Raw genomic sequence first — 12,826 nt, 5'->3', positions numbered from 1 at the left:
GTAGTCACGTACGCAAACCTAATCGATCCATCTTTTTTTTCACTAGAAAAAAACTAATCGATCCATCGATCGATTTGTGCATTACGCGTACGAACCCAGCCTACCATACTCCATACGCCCCCTGCGCGTCGCCGTCCCACACAGCCGCCGGAGGCGGCAGCGGCAGCGCGCCGGCCGCCGGCCTCCATGCAGCCTGGGTCCTCACACGGTGACGAAGCGACGCGCACGAGCAACGTTGCACGCCGTCCGGTGCTCGGTAATTTCGCATCCTTTTCAAATTCCAATCTTGAATGTTCGTCTCTGTGTCCGCCATAGACGATAAATTACAAAAGGCCACAATTGTGGTAGGGCCTTTGTCTTGCTTTTCCTAGTTTTGTTGAACTTCAACAATCATGTATAGACTTGTAGTGAATATAGTAAATCACTATGTTTTGATAAAAGTGTGGAGTATTTTCTAGGGTTATAACTTCTAATTAGGTTATATTTTATTTGCCTATACAATTCTCCATGTCTCATTTATAATTTATATTTGTCAAATACAGATACTATGGACAAGTTTCTTCTCAAAAGAAATGCACCATCACAGCCAGAAGACATAAATTGGGAAGAGGAGATTCAGTATGATCAGGGCAATCGCCTCAATGATGAAAGTTTGAGTGATGATATTATTTGTTATGTGGAGAAGGAAGAAATGAAAAGGGCCACCAATGCTCAAGTGGTTGAGTATTTCATGGCCTGGAGGAATAGAAACAAGTGGTTGAGTATTTCATGGCCTGGAGGAATAGAAACATACTAAGGTAATTTTCAATTTTTAGCAATCTAAGTACTTTCATTTGGGCTACATTTCAAGTAGTTATATCCCTTGTTTTATGATTATAGTAAGCAATTTGATGGCTACATTTCGTTTTTACAAATCGCTTCTATTATATCCAATAATGTGTGTTAAACCTATAAAACACACATTTATTCAATACATCCACACTTGAAAAAATTTATGCCTTGTTAAAGTGGTGCATCGGGTAAGATTTGCTCCAGCTCCGCCCCTGCTCCGCAGTGAACAAGGCACCGCGAGGAGACGAAGCCACAACTCGACAAACCAGTGACTTCAAAGCGGTGCTTTTTAGAAAGAAACAACACGAAAGAGCCACCACCGCCCGATCCAGGGAATCGAGGCTTTCACCCGGAGTAACACGAAGGACGCAAGGTCACCGCAATGGAGCCTTCAAGAAGGGAACAACGCAAGGACGCCGCCGCCATCATCTGGCCCAAGCCAGACAAGGTTTTCACCCTGGCCACCACCCTCAGCCTCCGCCTGAGGTACGACCCTACATGAGATCGCCGGCTGCACCACCACCAAGAATGTAGTATGATGACATGGTATCTTCCTTTGAATGTTCGAGTGGCTTGACTTGACAAATGTTCATGCATGTAGTTGAATCAAAACCAACTCAGTCTCTATGATATTTATGTTCATGGTGTTCATATCCTACTCATGCTAGTGTCCAATATTACTTATGCATAATGCATGTTCATGACCGTTGTTGCTCTCTAGCTGGCCGCTTCTCAACCTAATTGCTAGCCTTCGCCTGTACTAAGTGGGAATTTTGCTTGTACATAAAAAACCTTGAACCCAAGTTATTCCAGATGAGTCAACCATACCTACCTATATGCGGTATTACCCTGCCGTCCTAAGTAAATTTGCATGTGCTACTTCTAAAAAACATCAAATAAATATCATTTTTGTGTGGCTGAATCGTTCATGGAACGATAGTAGGTGGTCGGTATCTTCCATGCTAAGTGGGTTATTCCCAGGTCAAGTGTTTATTCACTCGCCATCGCACGAGAAAAGGACGGTAATAGGGATGCCTAGTCCTAAACTGCAAATAGAAAAAGCTTACAAATAATCAAACAAAAACTCCCAATGAAGACAAAACCTTTACTTTTATCGCTTGAGAACCGCCACTAGCATGTTTAGCATGGAATATATTGATAACTGATGGTCGTGAAGTAAACAAGAAAGATGCATGTCTCAAACTATCATTAACCTCTGTTTTAAAAATTTGAGCTCTGGCACCTCTACAAATCACTGCTTCCCTCTGTGAAGGGACTATCTATTTACTTTTATGTTGTGTCATCACATTGTAAAACAAGCGCCAGAACCTGAGAGCACTGCTATCATGCTAATGCATTGTGTGTAGCAAATGTTGGGTGCATCATGAGTGGATCTTTTCTACCATGAATTACAATGTTTAGTCGCTGCTTAAACTTTGGAGGTGCTCTGCATTTATGTTTTGCGCTCTTAGAAATGGCTAGCGAGATACCACTATCGTCATATTATATCATGGTTGTTTTGATAACATGTTGTCGTTTGAGATATCTTATTATTGCTCGCTAGCTGATTATGTCATTGATATGAGTTAATATATTTTTTAAGAGTTATTGTCGGCATGGTTAGTTATAATAGTGGTTGAAATCCTGGGTGATGTTTAAGCTTATTTATGCAAACAAGAGCAAAAGAGCTTGTAAAAGTTTTTCTTTTTCACTTTCAGTTTATCAACTGAATTGCTTGAGGACAAGCAAAGGTTTAAGCTTGGGAGAGTTGATACGTCTCCAACGTATCTACTTTTCCTAACACTTTTCCTCTCGTTTTGGACTATAATTTACATGATTTGAATGAAAATAATCCCGAACTGACGCTGTTTTCAGCAGAACTATCATGGTGTTGTTTTTGTGCAGAAATAGAAGTTCTCAGAATGGAACGAAACTTTGCGATGATTTTTTATACAATGGAAGAGAATTTCTGGAGCAAAGAGACACTTAAGGGGGGCACAACCCACCAGGGCGCGCCTGCACCCCCTGGCGCGCCCAGGTGGGTTGTCCCCACCTGGTGGCCCCGCAGACCCTGAAACCGACGCTACAAAATCCCATTTTTCCAGGAAAAAAATCAGGAAGAAAAAATTATCACGATCCACGAGACAGAGTCACCGTCACCTCCCGTTCTTCCTCGGGAGGCCAGATTTGGAGTCCGTTTGGGGCTCCGAAGAAAGGAATCTTCGTTCTTCGTCATCACTAACCCTTCTCCATCGCCAATTCCAAGATGCTCCCCACTGGGAGTGAGTAATTCCTTCGTAGGCTCGCTGGTCAGTGAGGAGTTGGATGAGATTCATCATGTAATCTAGTTAGTTTTGTTAGGGCTTGATCCCTAGTATCCACTATGTTCTGAGATTGATGTTGCTATGACTTTGCCATGCTTAATGCTTGTCACTTTGGGACCAGGTGCCATGATTTCAGATATGAACCATTTATGTTATCACCTTTATATCCATTTTCTAGATCTGATTTTGCTAGTTATAGCTAGTCACCTACTACGTGTTATGATCTGGCAACCCCCGAGTGACAATAGTCGGGACCACTCCCGTTGATGACCGTAGTTTGACGAGTTCATGTATTCACCATGTGTTAATGCTTTGTTCCGGTTCTGTATTAAAAGGAGGCCTTAATATCCCTTAATTTCCAATTGGACCCCGCTGCCACGGGAGGGTAGGATAAAAGATGTCATGCAAGTTCTTTCCATAAGCATGTATGACTATTTATGGAATACATGCCTACACTATATTTATGAACCGGAGCTAGTGCCGTATTGCCCTAGGTTATGACTGTCACATGATGAATATCATCCAACAAATTACCGATCCAATGCCTACGAATTTATCTTATATTGTTCTTGCTAAGTTACTACTGCTATCGTTACTGCTGCACTTGCCACAAAAATACTGCTATCACTGTTACCGTTACCATTGCTGCTGTCACTACTATCAATACTATCATATTACTTTGCTACTAATCGCATTGCTGCAGATAATTAATGTCCAGGTGTGGTTGAATTGACAACTCATCTACTAATACCTTCAAATATTCTTTTTCCCCCCTTGTGTTGAATCTATAAATTTGGGTTGAATACTCTACCCTCGAAAACTATTGCGATCCTCTATACTTGTGGGTTATCACATACCCCCCGATACAACCCGTAGATTAATCAAAATAAGTAGACAACACATAGAAAACAGAATCTGTCAAAAACAGAATAGTCTGTAGCAATTCTGTAAACTTCCAATACTTATATAACTCCAAAAATTCTGAAAAATTAGGACAACCTGGGTAACTTGTGTACCTATCTTGTGCAAAAATAATCGGATCAAAAATATGCTTATGTAAAAAATCAAAATTATTTTCCTGGCACAAAAGTTTCTGTTTTCAGCAAGATCAAATCAACAATCACCGTAAGCCATCCCAAAGGTCTTACTTGGCACGGACACTAACTAAAACATAAAAACACATCTAACCAGAGGCTAGATGAATTATTTATTGGAAAACATCAAGTAAAAATATTGGGTTGTCTCCCAACAAGCACTTTTCTTTGAAGCCTTTTAGTTAGGCATTGATAATTTCAATGATGCTCACATAAAAGAGAAGAATTGAAGCTCAAAGAGGGCATCATAAAACATGTGACAAACACATCTATAACATACTTCATATGCATAGGCATTTTATTAGCAAACAAATTATCAAGGCAAGCAAAAACTAACGTATGCAAGGAAGAAGAAAGAGACGATAGCAATCTCAACATGAAGAGAGGTAATTTACTAAAATAGAAATTTCCACAATCATATTTTCCTCCCTCATAATAATTACATGTAGGATGATATTCAGATTCAATAATAGAGCGATCACGTAAATTATTCTCTACATGATCCATATGCATGCAAAGTTAACACTCTTCCAAAATAGTGGGATTAACATAGAATAAATTCATTACTTCTCTAAACCCACTTTTATCAAAAATTTCATAAGATTGATCAAACTCCAAAGTAGTGGGATCATTATTTCCTAAATTTGACACTCTTGCAAACCCACTTTCAATATTTTCGCGAACATATTCATCATGAGGCTTAAATAAATTTTCAAGATCACAAGAAATATCATCCCAATCCTGATCATTGCAATAAGTAGCGGACATAGCAAAGCTAGCATCGCCAAGCGTAGGGTTATGCATATATTAGCAAAATTGGCATTAATAGAATTTATAATAACATCATTGCAATCATACTTTTCATTCAACGAGCTATCGTGAATCACTCCATAAATTTCTTCTTTTAATACTTCATCACAATTTCCAGATTCGAGAATTTCAAGCAAAACTTCGTAAAGATAATCTAGTGCAGACAATTCACTAGCAATTGGTTCATCATTACTGGATCTCTTAAAAAGATTAGCAAGTGGATGAGGATCCATAAACTTTTAGCAAGCTAAGATGCAAGTAAAAATAAGGCACATGGCACACATGCAAAGGAAAGGCAACCGAAAAGATGAACGGAAGAAGGGCGAATAAAAAGGCAAATCATTTCAAAAATCGTTTTAGAAGTGGGGGAGAGGAAAACAAGAGGCAAATGGTGAATAATGTAATGCAAGAGATGAGAGTTTTATGATGGGTACTTGGTATGTCTTGAATTGGCGTAGATCTTCCCGGCAATGGCGCCAAAAATTCTTCCTGCTACTTCTTGAGCTTGCGTTGGTTTTTCTCTTCAAGAGGAAAGGGTGATATGCAGCAAAGTAGAGATAAGTATTTTCCTCAGTTATTAACCAAGGTATCAATCCAGTAGGAGAAGAACGCGCAAATCACCAATACCTGCACAAACAATCAAACACTTGCACCCAACGCGATAAACGGGTTGTCAATACCTTCACGTCACTTGCAAAGGCGAGATCTGATAGAGATATTTAAATAAAAGATAAAATATTTTTGGGTTCTTTTGGTTTATAGATCTGAAAATAAAAGATTGCAAAATAGTAGATCGGAAACTAATATGATGGAAAATAGACCCGGGGGCCATAGGTTTCATTAGAGGGTTCTCTCATGAAGGCAAATAATACGATGGGTGAACAAATTACTGTCGAGCAACTGATAGGAAAGCGCAAAGTTATGATAATATCCAAGGCAATGATCCTACAATATAGGCATCACGTCCATGTCAAGTAGACCGACTCCTGCCTGCATCTACGACTATTACTCCACACATCGACCGCTATCCAGCATGCATCTAGAGTATTAAGTTCATAAAGAACAGAGTAACGGCTTAAGCAAGATGACATGATGTAGAGGGATAAACTCATGTAGTATGATGTATACCCCATCTTTTTATCCTCGATGGCTACAATTCAATACGTGTCTCGCTACCTCTACTTTGTCACTGGGTGAAATCATGCAAGATTGAACCCAAAGCTAAGCACCTCTCACATTGCAAGAAAAATCAATCTAGTTGGCCAAACCAGACCGATAATTCGATGAGAAATACAAAGATACCAAATCATGCATATAAGAATTCGGAGAAGATTCAAATAATATTCATAGATAAGCTGATCATAAATCCACAATTCATCATATCTCGACAAACACACCGCAAAAGAAGATTACATCGGATAGATCTCAAAGAACATCGAGGAGAACATGGTATTAAGAATCAAAGAGAGAGCAGAAGCCATCTAGCTACTAGCTATGGACCCGTAGGTCTGTGGTAAACTACTCACGCTTCATCGGAAGGGCAATGGAGTCGATGTAGATGCCTCCTTGATCGAGTCCCCCTCCGACAGGATGCCAGAAAAGGCCCCAAGATGAGATCTCACGGGAACAGAAGGTTGCGGTGGTGGAGAAGTGTTTTCATGGATGCTTATGGTGGTTGTCGGTGTCAAAACCGGCAGATCTCGGGTAGGGGGTCCCGAACCGTGCGTCTAAGGCGGATGGTAACAGGAGGCAGGGGACACGATGTTTTACCCAGGTTCGGGCCCTCTTGATGGAGGTAAAACCCTACGTCCTGCTTGATTTATTCTTGATGATATGAGTATTACAAGAGTTGATCTACCACGAGATCGGAGAGGCTAAACCCTAGAAGCTAGACTATGGTATGATTGTATGTTGTCCTACGGACTAAAACCCTCCGGTTTATATAGACACCAGAGGGGGCTATGGTTACACAAGGTCAGTTACAAAGGAGGAGATATACATATCCGTATTGCGTAGCTTGCCTTCCATGCCAAGTAGAGTCCCATCCGGACACGAGACGAAGTCTTCAATCTTGTATCTTCATAGTCCAATAGTCCAGCCAAAGGATATAGTCCGGCTGTCCGGAGACCCCCTAATCCAGGACTCCATCAGTAGCCCCTGAACCAGGCTTCAATGATGATGAGTCCGGCGCGCAGTGTTGTCTTCGGCATTTCAAGGCGGGTTCCTCCTCCGAATACACCACAGAAGAATTTGAATACAAGGATAGTGTCCGACCCTGCAAAATAAGTTCCACATACCACCGTAGAGAGAATAATATTTCCACAAATCTAATCTGCTGACACGTTTTGGCAACATGACATTATGCCATGGCCCGGTGATTATTCGAACCGTTTCCTTTAACTAGCCCCGCACATAACGCGAGGCAGTTTCTTGACACGTCTTGTCAAAGCAGAGATTGTGTCCCCCTTATTACGGGATTCTCATCAATACGGGCATGGGTAACCCAACCGCGCAATCGATTATGGCGCTTGGGGGATAAGCGAGTTTTACCAGGCTAGTGGGGGCGCATAGTTTCGGCCGCCCTTATATAGGGACAAGGTTTAACCTTTTTCTACCCACGCCTTCTTCCTCCTTGCTCATCCATTCTTGCGCACTCGAGCTCCAACGCCCAAGTCCACATCCTTCCCCTCAACCTTCTCCAATCCTGTCCGAAGTGGGAGGCAAATGGATGGCTTCCTCCGTTACGGAGGGACACATCAAGAAGCTGCGCGGAGCCGGATACCTAGCCGCGAATATCACGCATCGGCTGCCCGCCGCGGGGTAGATCGTTCCTACCCCTAAACCTCACGAGAGGGTAGTTTTCCTCCACCACTTCCTCCGCGGACTGGGGTTTCCCCTCCATCCATTCGTCCGTGGTCTCATGTTCTACTACGGGCTGGACTTCCATGATCTGGCCCCGAACTTCATCCTCAACACTTCGGCGTTCATGTTGTGTGTGAGGCTTTCCTCCGCATCTGGCCCCACTTCAGCCTGTGGTTAAAGACCTTCAATATCAAGCCGAAGGTGGTGGGAGGCCAACAAGCAGAATGCGGCGGAGCCATGGTGGGCAAGATGCCCAATGTTATATGGCTTGAAGGCTCCTTCGTGGAGACCATAAAGGGGTGGCAATCGGCGTGGTTCTACATCACCGAGCCACGCGACACCAACTGGGTGGCTACCCCCGAGTTTCGATCTGGAATCCCCACGCGGCTCACCTCCTGGAAAGAGAAAGGCCTGTCCTGGGGTTCATCGGTGGAGCTGGACGGACTCCAGAAATGTATCCGGAATATGGCAGGCAAGAAGCTCAAGCTTGTCAACATAGTCCAGGTCATGCTGATCTGCTGGATCCTCCCGTGTCAACAATGGGATTTCAACTTGTGGGGGTTCGACCTGGCCCAGCAACAGACTCTAAGCGAGCTCTTCGACACGACGCACAAGGACATCTGGAGGGTGCTGTTCAAGGGCGCCGAGGTCCCTCCCTCTCTCACCGAGGACCGCGGGCTAAGAGCGAAGCGCCTAGCGCATTCGGTGAGTTCTATACATCTAGTAGGATATTTATTTCCCCTAGCTTAACCATGTGCGGGGTCTGAGCTCCATGCCTTTGACAGGACTGGGTGGAGATGTCGGGGCAGATTAACTGTCCGGCCCCTCTGCCCGAAGACACTCCGGACGCTCTCCTGGCGGAGATGCTGACTCCGGCTCCTTACAAGGTGCCGGAGAAGACCAAGAAGGCCAAGGGAACCCGAAAGAGTTCCAGACGCCAGGTGTTATCGGACTCATCGTTCGATAACTCCGCGACGCACTCCTCCCCCGAAGACGAGGAGGAAGATGAAGATGCTCCGCCTCCAGTCGGGGGAGACAAGAAAAGGAAGGCCGCCCCAACCGGGGGGCCGAAGGGTCCAAGAAGGGAAGGACTCTCCTTGCGGACTACTCCACCACCGCCGCCGAAGGCGAAGACGAGTGGCTGCTCAGGGCCGAGCCCCTGGCGAAGTCTTAAGTATTTGGATGCCAGAGTAACTCATAGCATACCTTTGTCGCACTGCTTCTCCTAACGCCGAATTATGATTATGCAGACCTCCACGAGCCCGTATCGACGTATCTTCGTCAGATGGCTCCCTGGGCTCGTCGTATATGGATAGCGATCCACTTTCGACTGCCACCTCCCCTTGCCCTATGGACAACGCCGAGGTATTGTCTCAAGCGGCACCAGGTCGAGGGGAGACAGTCCCGGAGGTGCCTCAAGGCAACCTTCCGGATTCCGGGAGCAGAGGGAGCAAGGCTCCCGAGGGCTCCGAGTTCGGCCCTCAGTCGAACACCGCGCCGGAACCTCCAGTGATTTCGGACTCAGGCAGGCGGCCTCCTTCCAAAAGGGGCAAGATGCCTATGCCGGTGACCTCTGTCCATCCAGAGGCACCAGACAGTCTGCTGGGAGCGCTTCGCAGCGCTTCCATCGACGAAGAGCACCGCACTATTATGTGTGCGGTGATCCAGAAGGTTCAGTCCGCCAAGAGCAGACTGACTGAAGCCTGTGCCAGCCTTCTAACAGGCTTTGAGGTAAGTATTTGAAATATAGGAAAAATATTACCGCATAGACAGTAGCCCCTGATGCTCTGTTCGGTGTTCACAAAGAAAAGCCGAACAGAGGATCAAACAATATCGCAGGAGTCTAATATAAATATGTCTATATGTGTATGCAGGTTTCGCTGCTGGCCTCTGCCACACTGACTGTGGAGGTCGCCGCACTGAAGCAGGACCTCGAAGGGTCCAAGGAAGAGCTCGGTCTTTCCAAGAGGCAGCTCGAGGAGAACAAAGGTAAGTAATACCTAGTCTATGTATATATAAAAAAGAATGCGATTGCGAAATGACAGGATCATCATAAATTTTCCAGGGGCCACGACCGAGGTGGCAACCCTGAAGTAAGCGCTATCCGAGGCCAAAAACAAATCGGCCAAGGAGCGCACCAAGTGGGAAAGGTAGGAGGCACGGGTGGGCGAGGTGCAGCAAGAGCTCCACGCTCTCGTGATGAAGCACGAGGCGTTGGAGCTTGACTTGAAGACGCGAGAGTCCGAGCTTGCCGCGGCCCTCGAGAGTGCAAAGAATGCCAAGCCCGAAGCCCAAAAGGCTCTCCAGAAGATTGATGCGATGAAGAAGATAGCGGCGGGTAAGGCATTCTATATGCAAAGCAAGCATGTGAAAGTAAATTACTTGTTACTTACCCGAATCCGGAGCTCTCCAAGAGCATTCGCAGATTTGCCCCGTAGCGTGTCGGATGCCGCACAGTTTTACCAGGCCAAGGAGGGAAGCTCAACGGAGAAGCTGTTCTGGTCTCAGTATACTGGGACCGAACACCCGATGCCTCTGAGCGACCAGCTGAAGCAACTGGTCGAGCTGCACAAGGTGACCGAACAGGCCATGAAGGGCTTTATAGTCTGGATGTGGCCTGGCGACGCCCTTCCCAACAGCTACTTCGGCCTGGTGAGGCGGCTTGTGGATGCCTGCCCACGGCTGGAAGTCATCAAGCGTTCCGTCTGCATCGAAGGTGCACGCCGGGCTTTCGCCCGTGTGAAGGTGCAATGGGCCAAGATGGACGCTGTGAAGCTGGTGAAGGAAGGGCCGCCGTAGGGCAAGGAGCATCGCTACCCCGAGATGTACTATGAGGGTGTCCTGAAGGGTGCCCATCTCGTAGCAGACGAGTGTACGAAAGATGTAATATTTGAGTAAACTTGCTCGTGTGATCCTGTATTATGAAAACTTGTTCATATGCGCTATGCAACGCTTGTCTGAATTTAAAATATTACCTTCTGTTCGGCTGTTTATCAAATCTGAGAGATGGCTAGTCATCGGCTTCTGCCCCCACGCCACGAGTGCTGGGGTGTTCGGGATAAACCTGAGCACTCTTGTTCCCATTGTTGGGTCCTTCGAAGGAGGTGCTCAGCACAACGAACAAGGAAATCGGACCATAATGCGTTATCACTCTCACTTAGCCATAGAATTCTATAATTTTAAATTTCGGCGAAGCCCCTAGTATTCGGAAGGCCAAATTCGGGGCACGATACACGCCTTAAGCCGGACAGGGTCGACTCCTCGCTCTAAGCGGCATAAGTCTTTAGGGACTTGAAACCTCTCGAACAGCGACCAGTCTCTCGCCTTATCATGACAGTCAGTTTTAGCTTTCTCTACTGAGGTACTTAGCCCAGCAGAACCGAGGCACAATCGCAGTAGTTCTCCCAGTGCTACCTTAGCCGATATAACGGAACTTAAGGTACCAAAACATGGGAGCCGGGCAAACCCAACTATTGACCCAAGACATGATTCGGAGCTGATGCATATAATGCTATAAGTTCGGGGTGCCGCACTGTCGAAAGTGTTCGGACTTCTCACGCCGTATTATGGGGTATGCTTAAGCCCCTAGCGTATTGGCCGTACCAGAGTGTACGGGTGCTAGATGTCGTGAATGAACATATATATAAAAAGGAAGAATGCAATAATAGTCTTAATGCTATGCATTGTTTATTCAAAAAGGTGCGTTAAAGCAGAATGATACAAGTAGTGCGATAAGCAAAAAGTAGGACTGTTTGACATGTCCCTTCCAAGGGCAAGCTGTTGAATATTATTAAAGCAAATATTTCACTCATTATCGTAATCCACCTGGGAGTTCCGTGGTGTGACGTAGCTTTCTGCCTCCTTGGTTGCTGCATCATGTGTTCGGCAATCATGCTGCCGGACAGGGTTTCTAGAGATTAAAGTCCTGAAAGAGAAAAATAACAAAGCGGGAAGCCCCTAGTGCGGTTTAAGCCGCGACTTGGGGCGTGCCGCAGTCGTGCCCCCCTCCCCGCTTGTGCCCATGGTATTTTTAATGCGTAATTATATACGCATGGCACGGATTTCGCTGTTTGGCTGGGACCGGGGTGGGGGCCGCATTGCTATGCGAGCTCGGAACCTGCCAGGCGGTCCTGTTGTCGATTACTCCCGGCGCGCTTGAAGGTGTCTAGGTCCTTAATCGCTGAACTAGTGGATTGCCTTAAGAGGCTGCTTTGTGCTTCTGCTGCGAGGGCCGCAGTGTGCTCCTCAGTGCGGAGAGAGTGCTATGTGTTTCCATTGACTGTGATGACCCCCCGAGGTCCTGGCATTTTGAGCTTGAGATATGCATAATGTGGTACCGCATTGAATCTTGCGAGTGCGGTTCGCCCGAGCAGTGCATGGTAGCCACTGCGGAATGGGACTATGTCAAAGATTAACTCTTCGCTTCGGAAGTTATTCGGGGATCCGAAGACCACTTCCACTGTGACTGAGCCTGTGCAATGGGCCTCTACACCTGGTATGACGCCTTTAAAGGTCGTTTTTGTGGGTTTGATCCTTGAGGGCTTGATACCCATTTTGCGCACTGTGTCCTGATAAAGCAGGTTCAGGCTGCTGCCGCCATCCATAAGGACTCGAGTGAGGTGAAACCTGTCAATGATTGGGTCTAGGACGAATGCGGCGAATCCGCCATGACGGATACTAGTGGGGTGGTCCCTGCGGTCGAAGGTGATCGGACAGGAAGACCATGGGTTGAATTTTGGGGCGACTGGCTCCAACGCATATACGTCCCTGAGCGCACGCTTCCGTTCCCTCTTGGGGATGCATATATCATGTTCACCATCCGCACTTGAGGGGGGAACCTCTTCTGTCCTCCGGTGTTCGGCTGCCGGGGCTCGTCCTCGTCATCACTATGTGACCCCTTATCTT

The sequence above is a fragment of the Triticum urartu genome, chromosome 7A (genome assembly GCF_056163025.1).
Source record: "Triticum urartu cultivar PI428250 chromosome 7A, HENAU_Tu73, whole genome shotgun sequence".
NCBI lineage: Eukaryota > Viridiplantae > Streptophyta > Magnoliopsida > Poales > Poaceae > Triticum > Triticum urartu.
Note: the sequence above shows the minus strand (reverse complement) of the source record.